A 15,306-nucleotide genomic window follows, 5' to 3' on the forward strand; every position below is an offset into this window, starting at 1 on the left:
ATTATTGACAATATCTCTCAATGACTTAAACATACATTTAAATTAGGACACAAACTGTCTTCAGTGCTCTACACTTGGGGATACAGTGGTTTCATAACCTCATCTACAACATTTTAAAAACTTTGATTCAGATTGAAGAAGTGGGTAACCCGAATCATTTTCAAAGTTACCCCAGAAACCATATAGGTAGGTTTTGTAAAGATGTTCTCCCTGAAAGTCAGAACTGTAAGTAAAGGTCCAGCTTCAGCACACTTTCTGTGGAAGGAGTGCTGCAGATGGAACAAATCAGTTTAGGATAGCACTTGAAAACTGAAGCATTTCCCGTGGTGTCCTCAAGGCAATGGTGCAAGCAAGAAACCAGAATTTGAAATAAATACCACACCTGAAAGAGAGTGGGGATAAAAGCATATTAAAGTGACATATGTATGCTTTAAAAGGATTACCAAAGAACCAATTAGAAGTGTGGTGGGTAAGGTGTGGCCAAGAATATTAACAGACTGCCACTTAATATAGGAAAATTGCTGTGCTTAAGGCAGGATGGATGAAAGAAACGAAAGCCCCTAAAACTCTATGAAGATGCTATGAGGCAGCCAAGAACATTTTTATCCTTTCAATGAAATTTCTTGAATGTCTTTGATGTGCTAGTCAACCAGTACAGCCTCTGCATGTAGGATGCTCTCTGTAGATGGCTGCTGAGCAAATATGAATAATCAAAAAAAATGCATCTGACTCAGGCTAAGCTTCTCAAACACCTATTTAAATAAGGAACAAAACTTCTCATTCTAGGCCGTTAGAACTATGTTATACAAATGAAGACTGTTAAGACTCTGTTAGACTTAGATTCAAATCAGGGATCTGTTTCCTGATGCAATGGAGTCATTGGGTCACTGGTGTCCAGTGTTTGGGTGGGTTGCATTTTTTTCAATTAGTTTAGCAGTAATTAATGGTGTGAACATATCTCTTTTCTTTTGGAGTCACCCCTCCCCCACCGCATATCTTTGTGTTAGATAGTTATTTGTCAACTTGACTAGGCTAACTGACTCCTAGGCAGCTAATACAATGTGTTTTGAGTGTGTTGGTGATGAAATTCCTAGAAATGATTAACAGTGGAATTGACACATCCTTACCAGTGTGTCTAGGAATCATCCAGTCCATGGAGGGAACACATACACAACAAATCAGAGCAGGGGTAACACCCTCCTTTAAGAGTCATCTGTCTGTCTTCATCCTTCATCTTAGTGAACCTCAGTTTATTGACTTTGGGACAGAACTTATCCCAGTGAGACTCTTACTCTGAGGCTTGGAATACAGATTAAATGATATCAACATCCCTAGTTTTCCAGTTGGTGTGTATTGTGTGAGTGACTTCTTGGATTTTATAGTCATGTAAGCTAATTCCTATAATAGATCTTATGTTACATAGACATCTCCTTGTATCCTACTGAATTTTTCTCTGGGGAACTCTGACAGTTTTACATACTTCCCCTCTTTGTGTTGGCTTCTGTGTCTTTCTAAACGTACTCTTCTTATGATTATTTTAGCAAGTCTTTATGATTGAACATACTGGCTATTTCTATTTGCTTAGCCCAGTCCTCTGCTGGTAGCAAATGCTAAGATGCTTAACTTGATTCTCAGAATGATTACCAGAAGCCTCAAGCTTCGGCGCATGGAAACAATCACATGAAGTGTTCTTGCTTTGCTGTTAATGGTTCTCGGCATTTTAGAAAAACACCTTCCTGGAAATTTATGGTTACACAGGATAGGTCTTGGTTGCCAAGGAAGTATTCTGAAACTCAGTGCTTCATACAGTGTGTGGGGGATTAGGCATAAAAGTTACTCTAGTGGGTTTTAGAGAAGGCAGTGTTAGAGCAAAAAGTAAGTTATGCGCTTGCAGGGAGGAAATTAATTCTTTCGATGAGCTAGTGAATAATAGAAAAGGTTTAGAAGCACAGGTCAGACTGCTATCTGAGGTCTAATGTCAGCAGGCACGACTCAGAATAGAACACGCTTCTAATATCACACATGATTAGTTCTTCCTATTCTTTCTCCAGAGACTTGGGTAATCAATCTTCTTCCCAGGACAGTTAGAGATGAGTTTTACAGTGAGGACAATGGAGCTACGTGAAGGGTGTTTTACCCATGAGTCTTTCAGTTCATTAGATTATCAGATATGGGCCTTGGGTCTGCCTTAGAATCATATCTGTCAAGTCTTCTAATGTGGACTTTTAAATCATCATCATCATCATCATTATCGTAATCTCTGCCTCCTCTTCTGCCCCATCTACTTTTCTCCTTCATTCTTCTTTGTGTATGCATGATTTGTTCATATTTTTATTTGTGGGGGGCACATAGGTCAATATTCTATGCCTTTCTCCGTTGCTTTCCTCTTTATTTCTTGAGAAACTTCTCTATTTTAACTTGGAGCTTACCAATTTGGTTAGGCTTGTCAGTGAGCTTCAGGGATCTGCTCATTTCTACCTCTCCAGTGATTACAAATGCTGGCTCCTGCACCCAGCACTTGTGTGGTGAGGATATTACTAACTGAACCATTCACCCTACTCCGCTAATGTGATCTATCAAAGTGAGTAAGAGATATTAAATAGCTAATATTCCTATACAATGGAATTACATTATTTCCCAATAATGGTTAGTTTAGTGCACGATTTAATGAATATCAGTCACAAGAGGAAATGTCAGTTAGTCATTTAGAGCCTAGGAATACATTAGTCAGAATGAATCGGAATAGTTGTGTATAAAAATTTGGTATTAGTCAGCCACGATATGTCATAGTAACTCCTCTGGGGGCTCGAATTACATTCAGAGTCTTATTTGTGCTTATGACACAACCTGCCCCTGAAGTAAACATGCAGGGACTTTCAGTATGTTCTTGTAAGAAAAAGTTTCCCATTAATGTTCTGAGGTAGCATTACATAATCTATTTAACTTCTGTTCTATGTTTTTTTTCATATTTTTTACTTAACTTTTTACACACATCACTCTCAGTTCCCTCTCCCTCCCATCCTCCCCCACCCCCAATCTTCCCAACCCCTCTTCCCCCACTCCATCCCCCCTCTGCTCCCCAAGGAGGGCAAAGGCTTCCATGAGGGATTTTTAGAGTCTGTCACATCATCCCAGGAAGGGCCTAGGTTCTTCCCCATGTGCCAAGGCTGAGGGAGCATCCCTCCACGTGGTATAGGTTCCCAGAGACCATCTGTATGCCAGGAATAAATATTGATCTACTCTCCAAGGTCCCACAGATTGTCAAAGCCTCCTCTCTGTCATGCATGTTCAGTGGGAGGGATATCTAGATCAGTCCCCTGCTAACCCCTCAGTCATCAGTCTGGGGTCCATGTGTTCCCCCTTGTTTAGGTCAGCTGCCTCTGTGAGTTTCACCAGCCTGATATCTTGATTCCTTTGGTCATCACTCCTCTTTGCAACTGGGTTCCAGGAGTTCAATTCGGTTCTTAGCTGTGGGTGTCTGCCTCTGACTCCATCAGCCACTGGATGAGAGTTCTAGAATGGCATATAAGGTAGTCCTCATTCTCATTATCATGGGAGGACATTTAAGGTAGCCTTAATGCCAGTTGGTGTCATTCTTGTAGATCTGTGAAAATCTCACTAGTGCCAGATCTCTCCTCTAACATTTAATGGTTCCCTCTTTTATGGTATCTGCCATCCTTTTCTCCTACATTTTTACCCTGGATCAACCTTCCTGCTCTCCCATATCCTCCTCTCCCTTACTCTTTTCTCCCTCTCTTTCTCCCATATCCTTATGCCCTCCCCTTTTCTCCCCCCAATCCAATTAGGAGATCTCATACCATAACCCTTCTCCGGGTTACCATGCATATCTCTCTTAGGGTCCTCCCTGCACACTGGACTCTCTGGCAGTGGGATTGTGGGCTGGCAGTGACCTGCTCTGTGTCTAGAATCCATGTATGAGGGAGTGCATAACATACTTGCCTTTTTGTGACTGGGTTACCTCACTCAGGATGGTTTCTTATAGTGCCAACCATTTGCCTCCAAATTTCAAGGTTCCATTTTTTTCTTCTGAGTAGTACTCCATTGTGTAAATGTACCACATTTTCTCTATTCATTCTTCAGTTTAGGGGCATCTAGGTTGTTTCCAGGTTCTGGCTATTACAAATAATGCTGCTATGAACATAGTTGAGCAGATGTCCTTATTGTATGAAGGTACATCTTTTGGGTATATGCCTAAGATTGGAATTGCTGGATCTTATGGTAGACTGATTCCCATTTTCCTGAGGAATATTCATACTCATCTCCAGAGTGGCTGCACAAGTTGGCATTCCCACCAGCAGTGGAGGAGTGTACCCCTTTCTCCATATCCTCTGATGGGAGTAAGTTGGTATCTCAGAGTTGTTTTGATTCGCATTTCCCTAATGGCTAAGAATATTGAGCACTTTCTCAGGTGCCTCTTGGCCATTTTGGACTCCTCTATTGAGAATTCTCTGTTTAGTTCTGTATCCCACTTTTTAATTGGATCCTTTGGTGTTTTGGAGACTTTTTTCTTGAGTTCTTTGTAAATTTTGGAGACCAGCCCTCTGTCAGATGTGGAGTTTGTGACTATCTTTTCCCAATCTGTGGGTGATTGTTTTGTCTTGTTGACTATGTCATTTGCCCTGCAGAAGCTCCTCAGTTTCAGGAGGTCTCATTTATTAATTGTCGATCTCAGTGTCTGTGCTACTGGTGCTATGTTCAGGAAGTGGTCTCCTGTACCAATTCGTTCCATGATTTTTAGGAGACAGACCTTTACAAGTGAGTCCTCTAGCTAAGGAGCCTTTAGTAGGATGCTGTAAGTTAACTAACCTAGAAATACTTATGGTTAGGTAACTAATCACTGCTAAGGGCCAACTTTAGGGAAAATGGTAAAGTTGAGTAGAAAACCAAGTTTACTATAGTTGTGATTATTTTCCTATGTAAGAAATTAAATAAAGTCAGTGTCTGTCTTTGATGCCCAGATAAAGATTGTCTCTTTTTGGTTTATCACACATTCTAAGCCATTTTCCTCCATCTCCAAATCTCCTCCTCTCTATGGTCAGTTTTTATCAACTTAATACAACTAGAGTTCCCAGGAAAGGAGAGCCTTAAATAATATTTGCCTCCATCAAATTGGACTGGGAGCATTTCTGGGGTTCATTTTCTTGATCAGGGAGGGCTCAGCTTACTGTGGTTTGTGCCTCCCCTGGATTGGTGGTCCTGGGCAGAATAAGCCAGGGTGACAAAAAGTAGGCTGTGTCTCTCCATACTTTCTGCTTCAGTTCCTGTTTCCAGGTTTGTCCCTTGGGTTCCTGCCTATGCTTCCTTTGACTATAGACTGTAACTTGTAATCTAAATAAACTCCTTTCTTTCCAAGTTGCTTTGTGTTCAACAGAGAATCAAAGTAATGTATCCTCGGAATCCCAAGTTCATCTCATCTTTTAGAACTCCTCCTTTTGGCACTTAGTCTTTTAGTATTAGCATTTATGAGTAGTCTAATGTTCATAGTTTTCGACATAGGGCTTGTTGGGACACCTACAGAAATCTAGATGAGTAGCGTGCATAGCAATCAAGGCATACTATCACTTTTCCTGAGGACTCTTTCTATTCACCCTAAACAGAGCGTACAATGATTGTCCCCAAAGATGAGTTTAGTCATGCCTAGCTATATGTATGGTAATTAATTAGTGGGACATTGGCACCACCAAAGAGTAGTCCCACCCCCTCCTCCCAGTAATTCCTAGATGTTTGCATATCTGTGAGGAGAGGTAGCACCTCCTGAGATTCCCAAGCCTGGGCAGCCTCATCTTGCCTTCCAGAAGAGAATGCCAGTTGATCCAACATTAGGAAGAACTCTCAAGGCTTATCACAGCTGCTCTGAATCAAGAAGTAGATGGTCTCTTCCAACTCAGAAGAAAGAGCAACAGGGGAGACTACACTGGGGAGAAGTAACTGACTTGAAGTTCTGGGACCCCTGAGTCCCAATTTACACGCTCAGAGTGAAGAATAAACTTTGTCATAAAATCTGTCTTCTCCCAATCAAACACTAAATCAGATAATTTTCTCAAAAGAAGACTTATGGGTATTGTTTATTTGGCTTATCTAATAAATAGAGATGCTAGCATAGGAGATTTGTAATCTATTAGGTTAGAGGTATTTATAAATTTATAAGTTATAGTATATAAATTCAACTCATATGTATAAACCAGAAAGGAAGCCCCTTTTTCAGTAAAGAGAGAATTAAAGGGATTATATTGACTTTAACTACAGTGGTTTGAAAGACAAGGCACTACCATGCTTACTCTGTTTATATTAAATGTACTAGAGACACTATGTTTAGTGGAATGATTGGTGAGTTTCATTTTTAATAATATATTTGGTATGAAAAATACAAAACTCTACAAGCACTTAAAGCTTATTGTATGTGATTTCTCAGGTAATGTATTTCTGCTTTGATATGAAAATGATATACATATGTTGTGTTATTTGAAAATCCCTATTTATTTGTGCATTGCATTCTATTTGTTTCTAAAAATAGTTCTTAATGGCTTTAATAGATCATCTTTTTATTTGAAGTTCTTTCCAATATCTAGAACAAAGATTAAAAAACCCAAACAATGTACTCATTTATATGTGATTTTTTATAAAAGGGTGAATGAAAGTAGACATTATAGAATTCTACCTTATAGGTAATAATGTGGGTTTGCTTTTTTTGTCAAGAAACATGTTGAAATATGACTTCATGCTGACAAAAATGTTGTGTGTATTGCTCTTGACAGGAGTCTGGCTAAAGGCATGTGAGAGGCCCCAGGTTCTGCCTCATCCTAACTTACTGTAGGGCTGTTTGGCTGGGCTTAGGATAGGAGCCATATTCTGTAAGGAGCTAGAAGAGTTCAGTTTCATTTTATAGTGTCATGTCTTTGGGCTTGCGCAGATGGTGTCCCTGCAGATTCTATATAGATGGAATTGTGAACTGTGGGACATGGAGGTCATTGTCACCTAGCTATTTCCAGATATTGCTTGCTATTCATCAACTTCCAGACTGATGGATAACTGAGTCTCAATGTACTAAAATGAGAGACCATAGAATTAATTGTATTATTAAGTCCTGTCAAGTGAACATCATATCTGCTTTGAAGGATAGTTGTAAACTAGTAATTTTCATTTTGCATTTGTGTGTTTGTTTTAAATAAGAACAAATTTCCATGTATATATTTGGAGCTGGGTGGTAGCCCCTCCCCAAAGAGTAAAAGAAGTGTTTTTAAGAAATAGTATTCTTTCACAAAACTTATAGAAAGAAGTTCTTATGCATTTGTACATTTATTGCTTCTATCAGGAGGCTGCATGCACTCAATTACATTTTAGGTTTCACAGCAGGTAGCTGGATTTTAGCCAAATCCTTGTGCTGGGAACTAATATGCAAAAGTGGTAGTGCATTCATAACAGGTATTTTCCTTGTTTGACTGCACATGAATTTCTGTTGGTTTTCAAATTTGGGGTTTTTACTGAATTTTTCAAGCAGAGGATATCATAGCTAACTTCAATTATGCTTTCATCACATTGCATTGTCAACTAGAATGTAGGTGGTTAATTTTAATTTCATGCTTTTGATTGACTATTACATGGTAGAAATGAACTCATCCTAACAGGTAAACAAATTTGAGCAAGATATTAAAGAGGCACCTTCACGTTGTCAAAAGCAACATATCTTCTCTAGGTTCATGGGCTTATGTGACAGCTAAAATGGAGTCTCTTTGACCCTTAGTACACAGTATGTGTTATTAACTAAACATACAAGCAGTCTAGAGAGTGAATGTACTGCTCTGCAAGCCAGCATGGTCCTATCGACAGGAGGCCAGGATAACAAGGCAACCACTGAGACACTTTTCATGAGAGCTGGGGGATGCCTTCTTCTGAATGCTCTTTCCATAGACTGATGCTACAAAAAAATTCCTGTGCAGCAACGCATATGGAAACCTGATGAATAATTTTAAAGACAAATGTTTAGAAACTTTGAAAGATGACTTTTCTTTATAAGTCTATTTACAACACTGCTCTTTCTACCTTTTCTATTGGTATTTTCTTTCTTGTCTCTTACTTGACCACATATTTTTATTGTTGTTGTCATTCCAGAGTCCTTTTGCTTTTTTAAACATCCAGAGTTTCTTTTCAATAATGAAAAAGAGAGGCATTCTCTTATACTAGGAGTCACAATGAGACTCCTTTGGTTATTTTGAGTTTGGGATTATCTTGATGTTTGGAAATTTGTGGTGAACTTACCTTAAAATATTTTCTCCACTGAAAAGATCAATAATTTATCTAGGACAAATGACCTGAGAATGTTTATAGATTCATCTAACTTTATACAATATTGACTTACTCATTGTAGTTGTAAGATTTTCTGTCCTAAATTATAGAGGGATACATTGCATCATCAAATCTTTAAAAAAATCTTGCTCTAAATATGTAAATTTTAGGCTACACTTAGAAGTGGATGCAAAATAGGATGTCAGTTCAGAAAATAGGAAAGAAAGATCATATTTAGTGGGATATATAATATATTTATATATGAGTTATACTGGAGGAGATCAAGATAATGTGTTAACACATCTACATTATATCTGGGAGTCCCAGGAACAGGTTAGCAAGCATATTTTCCACACATTGTTTTGTTTACAAAACTCTCTCAGAACTTCTTGAATAGCATTTCAATATGTTATACAGGAGAAAGTAGTTGTAGTGAGAGAGAGACCCATGTGTGCTGGTTACAGATGAAACAGATTAAAGTGAACCTCTGCCTTGGCATAGCTGGAAAACCTTTCTAGTCCTCACCAGTATTACTAGGAAGAACAGTCATTGTAATTGTTTTTGCTGTTGGAACTGGAGAGTACTTTACCTTACAGTCAGAGGATGAAGAAGGACATTTCATATTCATCAAAGGAAAAGTACATCAAGGTGAAGTCTCAATTTTAAACATCTATGACCCAAATACAAAGGCACCTACATTCATGAAAGAAACATTACTAAAACTCAAAATGCACATAAAATCTCACACACTAATAGTAGGAGACTTCAACACTCTGCTCTCACCACTAGACAGGACCTCCAGAGAGAAACCTAACAAAGAAACAAAAGAACTAACAGAAGTTATGACCCAACTGGGTTTAACAGACATCTATAGAACATTCCACCCAAACACAAAGGGATATACCTTCTTCTCGGCGCCACATGGAACCTTCTCTAAAATTGACCACATAATAGGAAACATAGCAAATCTCCACAGATACAAAAAAATCGGAATAACCTCCTGTATCTTATCAGACCACCATGCATTAACATTGGAATTCAACAATAACACAAATCACATAAACTCTACAAACTCATGGAAATTGAACAATGCACAATTGCACCATCCCTGGGTAAAGGAAGAAATAAAAAAAGAAATTAAAGACTTCCTCGAATTCAGTGAGAATGAAGACACAACATACCAAAGCCTATGGGACACTCTGAAAGCAGTACTGAGAGGAAAGTTCATAGCACTAAGTGCCCACATGAAGAAATTGGAGAACAGTAATACTAGAGAATTAATAAAACAGCTGAATGTTCTAGAAAAAAAAGAAGAAAACTCACCCAGGAGGAGCAGATGCCAGGAAATAATCAAATTGAGGGCTGTAATCAATCAAGTGGAAACCAGGAAAACACTGAGAAGAATCAATGAAACAAAGAGTTGGTTCTTTGAGAAAATAAACAAAATAGACAAACCTCTGTCCAACTAACCAAAAGACAGAGAGAGAGAGCATGCTAATTAACAAAATCAGGAATGAAAAAGGGGACATAACAATGGACTCTGAGGAAATCCAGAGAATCATCAGGGCATACTGTGAAAATCTGTACTCCACAAAATTCGAAAATTTAAAGGAAATGGACAAATTCCTGGATAGATATCACTTGCCAAAACTAAATCAAGAGCAGATAAACAATCTAAACAGACCTATAACCCCTAATGAAATAGAAGCAGTCATCAAAAGTCTCCCAAACAAAAAAGCCCAGGCCCACATTGCTTTAGTGCAGAATTCTATCAGAAATTCAAAGATGAGCTAATTCCAATACTCCTCAAAGTATTCCACACAATAAAAGCAGGAGGCGCACTGCCAAACTCTTTTACGAGGCTACAATTACCTTGATATTCAAGCCACACAAAGACACAACTAACAAAGAGCACTATAGACCAATTTCCCTCATGAACATCGATGCAAAAATACTCAATAAAATTCTCGTAAACCAGATTCAATAACACATCAGAAAAATCATCCACCATGATCAAGGATGCTTCATCCCAGGAATACAGGGATGGTTCAACATTAGAAAATCTATCAATGTGATCCACCATATAAACACACTGCGAAAGAAAAACCACATGATCATCTCACTAGGTGCTAAAAAAGCCTTTGACAAAATCCAGCACCCCCTCATGATAAAGGTCCTAGAGAGATCAGGGATAACAGGAATGCACCTGAATATAATAAAAGCAATATACAGTAAACCAACAGCTAACATCAAACTAAATGGAGAGAAACTCAAAGCAATTCCTCTAAAATCAGGAACAAGACAAGGATGTCCACTCTCTCAATATCTCTTCAATATTGTACTTGAAGTTCTAGCTACAGCAATAAGAAAACTAAAGGAGATAAAGGGGATACGAATAGGAAAAGAAGTCAAACTTTCACTATTTTCAGATGATATGATAGTTTACATAAGTGACCCGAAAAACTCCGCAAGGGAACTGCTAGAGCTGATAAACACCTTCAGCAATGTGGCAGGATACAAGGTAAACTCAAAAAAATCAGTAGCCCTATTATATACTGATGATGAAGTGACTGAGAAAGAAATCAGAGAAACATCACCCTTTACAATAGCCATAAACAGCATCAAATATCTGGGGATAATGCTAACCAAGGAAGTGAAAGACTTGTATATCAAGAACTTTGAGTCTTTAAAGAAATAAATCAAAGAGGATATCAGAAAATGGAAAGATCTCCCATGCTCTTGGATTGGTAGGAACAACATAATAAAAATGGCAACCTTGCCAACAGCAGTCTACAGATTCAATACAATCCCTATCAAAATTCCATCACAATTCTTCAATGACCTTGAAAGACAATAATCAACTTTATATGGAAAAAACAAAAGGCCCAGGATAGCCAAAACTACCCTATACAATAAAGGAACTTCAGGAGGCATCACCATACCTGACTTCAAGCTCTATTATAGAGCTATAGTCCTGAAAACAGCTTGGTATTGGCACAAAAATAGGCAGATAGACCAATGGAACCGAATTGAAAACCCCGATTTTAACCCACACACCTATGAACACTTGATTTTTGACAAAGAAACTAAAACTGTACAATGGAAAAAATAAAGCATCTTCAACAAATGGTGCTGGCATAACTGGGAACTGGTATGCAGAAGACTGCAGACAGGTCCATGTTTATCGCCTTGTACAAAACTTAAGTGCAAGTGTGTAGGAGGAAGTCTGATGCCACCATTAAACATGTAAGTCTATGCCGCCATTAAACATGTGACTTACTAGAGGCGCATACAGATGAGGTAATAAAAGGGCGGTTTACCACACCGCTAACCACACCCACTTTAGGCAGGACTAAAGACGTATACGGCTGGACGTAAAGACGTATACATACGTAGGCGGAACTACGTCACTAGCCAAGCCCACTTTTGGGCATGGCTAGGGGCGTTACGGGGGAAGGCATAAAAGACAGCGCACAGGAAGTCTCGCTCTCTTTTCCTGGAGTTCGGCTTCCGGTCCAGTCGCTAGCTGAGATCTGCTGGGCTTCTCGGGGTTTGGTATCTTCCAACACAAGTGGATCAAAGATCTCAACATAAATTCAGCCACACTGAAACACTTAGAAGAGAAGTGGTAGACAGTCTTCAACGAGTTGGTACAGGAGACCACTTTGTGAACATAACACCAGTGGCACAGACACTGAGATCGAAAATTAACAAATGGGACCTCCTGAATCGAAAAAGCTTCTGTAAGGCAAAGGACAGAGTCAACAAGAAGAAAAAAAAACAGTCCACAGAATGGGAAAAGATATTCACTAACCCCACATCTGACAGAGAGCTAATCTCCAAAATTTACAAAGAACTCAAGAAGCAAGTCTCCAAAACACCAAAGGATCCAATTAAAAGGTGGGGCACAGAACTAAATAGAGAATTCTCAATAGAGGAGGCTAAAATGGCCAAGAGACACTTAAGGAAGTGCTCAACATCCTTAGCCATCAGGGAAATGCAAATCAAAACAACTCTGAGATACCATCTTACTCCTGTTGAATGGCTAAAATCAAAAACACCTAAGACAATTTATGCAGAGAGGATGTGGAGAGAGGGGAACACTCCTCCACTGCTGGTGGGAGTGCCAACTCATACAGCCTCTTTGGAAATCAGTATAGAGATTCCTCAGGAAAATGGGAATCAATCTACCACAAGACCCAGCAATTCCACTCTTAGGCATATATCCAAAGGAGGCAAGTTCATACAACAAGGGCATCTGTTCCACTATGTTCATAGCAGCATTATTTGTAATAGCCAGAACCTGGAAGCAACCTAGATGCCCCTCAACTGAAGAGTGGATAGAGAAAATGTGGTACATTTACACAATGGAGTATTACTCAGCAGAAAAAAACAATGGAATCTTGAAATTCGCAGGGAAATGGATAGCACTGGAAGAAACCATCCTGAGTGAGGTAACCCAGTCGCAAAAAGACAAACATGGTATGTACTCACTCATATATGGATTTTAGACATGGATCAGGATAGTGCCAGTCTGCACTTCCACTGATAGAGAGTCTGGGAAACAGGAAAGAACCTAAAAGATATGCATATATGCATAGTACCCAAGAGAAGAGGATGGAGACAACATCCCCTGAATGGATGGGGAACACGGCAAGGGGTGGGGGGGGAGTGGGACCTGGGAAGAAGAGAGGGGGTAAAGAGGAAGAGAGTTGGTCATGGGGGAACAGGAAGTTGAGTGGGTGGGGGTAGAATAGGGGGAAGAGGGAATCATAGGATCGAATACAGATCAGGCACCAGAGCGACCTCGAGTGATCTAAAGGGATAACACCAATTGGCAAGCTAAGCAATAGTGGAGAGACCACCTCGAATGCCCATTCCTGATAATGAACTTGATGTCTATAACCATCCAGGAGCCTTCATCCTGTGACTGATGGAAGCAGAGGCAAACACACAATTAATCACTGAACTGAACCCAAGGAACCCAGTGACAGACAGAGAGGAGTGATAAGCAAATTGGCAAAGAATGGGCTGGCAAAACCAGCAGAGACAGCTGATCTGAACAGGGGAGAGCTCTTGGACCCCAGACCGACAGTGGGGAGGCCAGCATGGGACTGATCTGGACCCCCCCAAATGTGAATGTCAGCGAGAAGGCCTGGGCAACCTATGGGGCCCTGAGCTGTGGATCAGTGTCTATCCCTGGTATACAGTCTTCGTGTGCCTATAGCACAAAGAGGGATTCTCTCTCAGCCTGGACTCTTAGGGGAGTGCCTGGACCCTACCCAGAGTAAAATGACAGACTCTAGATATCCCCTATGTGGAAGGAATTGGCAATAGGGTTGGAGGCTGGGGGAAGTGGGGGGTGCGGGAGGAGGGGAGGGCGAGGGAACTGGGATTGTCATGTAAAACAAGCTATTCAAAATTAAAATTAAAAAATTAAAAAAGAAAAAAGATGGTAAAGCTTGTTCATGTTTAATTTCACATGTAAGTGATTAATGGAATAAGACTTAATAACAATTAAGAAAGCAAGTATGGTTAGAAGTAATATGGGTAGGTATTATATAGTGCCTGCTGGGTTCTGGCTAAATAGTTTTATGCTCATCATTTGCAGTAATCGGGTGGAGGTTCACATTTCTATCAAGTGACACCTGGTACTCAGAGTCTTGACAGCGAGGTTCACACTGGGGCAGTAAGTCATCTTTTTGTTACTGTCATCATGTAGTTGTGAATGATGTTAGTGTCTAACTTTTCCTACTAACAAAAAGCAACAGTTAGTATTTTTGCTCAGCAAGATTTTGAGCTAACACAAAGCAATTAGGTGTTTCCCCATTTACTGTGAAGAGAACTGAGAGATGAGTTATTGTTACAAACCACATCCATACAGCATTCTTACCCGATCAGAGGTGCAATTGCATTCACGTCTCTAGTTTGATGTATTAGGCAACTATTGTTAAAGAAGGCATGAGCTTTTAATTTTATAAATATCACTGTTCTGAGAAGTTTACTCTCTCCATACTGAAAACAATCAACATTACCAGTGCTTATGTGTTTTAAATGAGACTCACATATGTCATCAGTGATTCATATGTTCAAACATGTGAGTATCTGAGTTACAGTTACCAAATTCAGAATCCGGCATTTAGAAAAATATAATCAAGAATTAAAGCTTATAAAAGTAAATCTCAAATGGCAAAATCAACATAGGTATTATAAATATAACCTTTCATGTGGGTGAATGACTAGAATATTGACGTTTGAGTTAGCTTTTAAATATGGAAGTATTCACAATCTGATTGTACTATATAGATCTAGTTTCTCTTCATGTATAATCTATTCATTGAGAGTCAAGGACACATGGATGCACTGTTCCTTGCATTAACATCTCTATTTTTCAAAACTTCCCATGAGCCCTTAAATTGTTATAAGGAAGTCTAGGAGTGTTTAGAAATAATGGAATTTGCTTTATTTTTGAAAATGCTGTTTGGCATCCTTTGGATACTTTGAACCCCACCATTGTCGCTGGTGCTTCCAGTCCTGTATGGTCAGATCATCACTTTTAATTGCCAGGGTTAGGCCAGAAGTGGGGTATCTCTTATTCAGAACAATGTAGCTTGCTGTTGGATGCCTTAAAACCCTGTTCTCCACATATATTCCACATAGGAAGACTTGAGGCACATGAATCTAAGAAGTATTTTCCCTAGAATTGTTTGTTGAAGCAAAACAACCTCATGCTGTCCCCCAGTTTTCCTTGCAGCAAGAGCCAGGACACATTGCCCTCTACACATTCCTTCAGCTCCAGTTTCATTTTGGCCTGCCACAACTGTGCTATTGTATGACATACTACCATGGCACCTGAAATTTGGGTTATGAAGAAAACACTCTGAAAGGGAAAATGAGCTAGGGCTGGTGTTCATGAGTCAGCGTCCTTCTGCACTGTCTTAGAGTTGCCATGGGCTCTGATTCTTGTTTGCCACTGCTGTATAACCTCCTGTTATCCTTCAT

This window comes from Mesocricetus auratus, unplaced genomic scaffold, assembly GCF_017639785.1.
Source record: "Mesocricetus auratus isolate SY011 unplaced genomic scaffold, BCM_Maur_2.0 Super-Scaffold_100020, whole genome shotgun sequence".
Taxonomy (NCBI): Eukaryota; Metazoa; Chordata; class Mammalia; order Rodentia; family Cricetidae; genus Mesocricetus; species Mesocricetus auratus.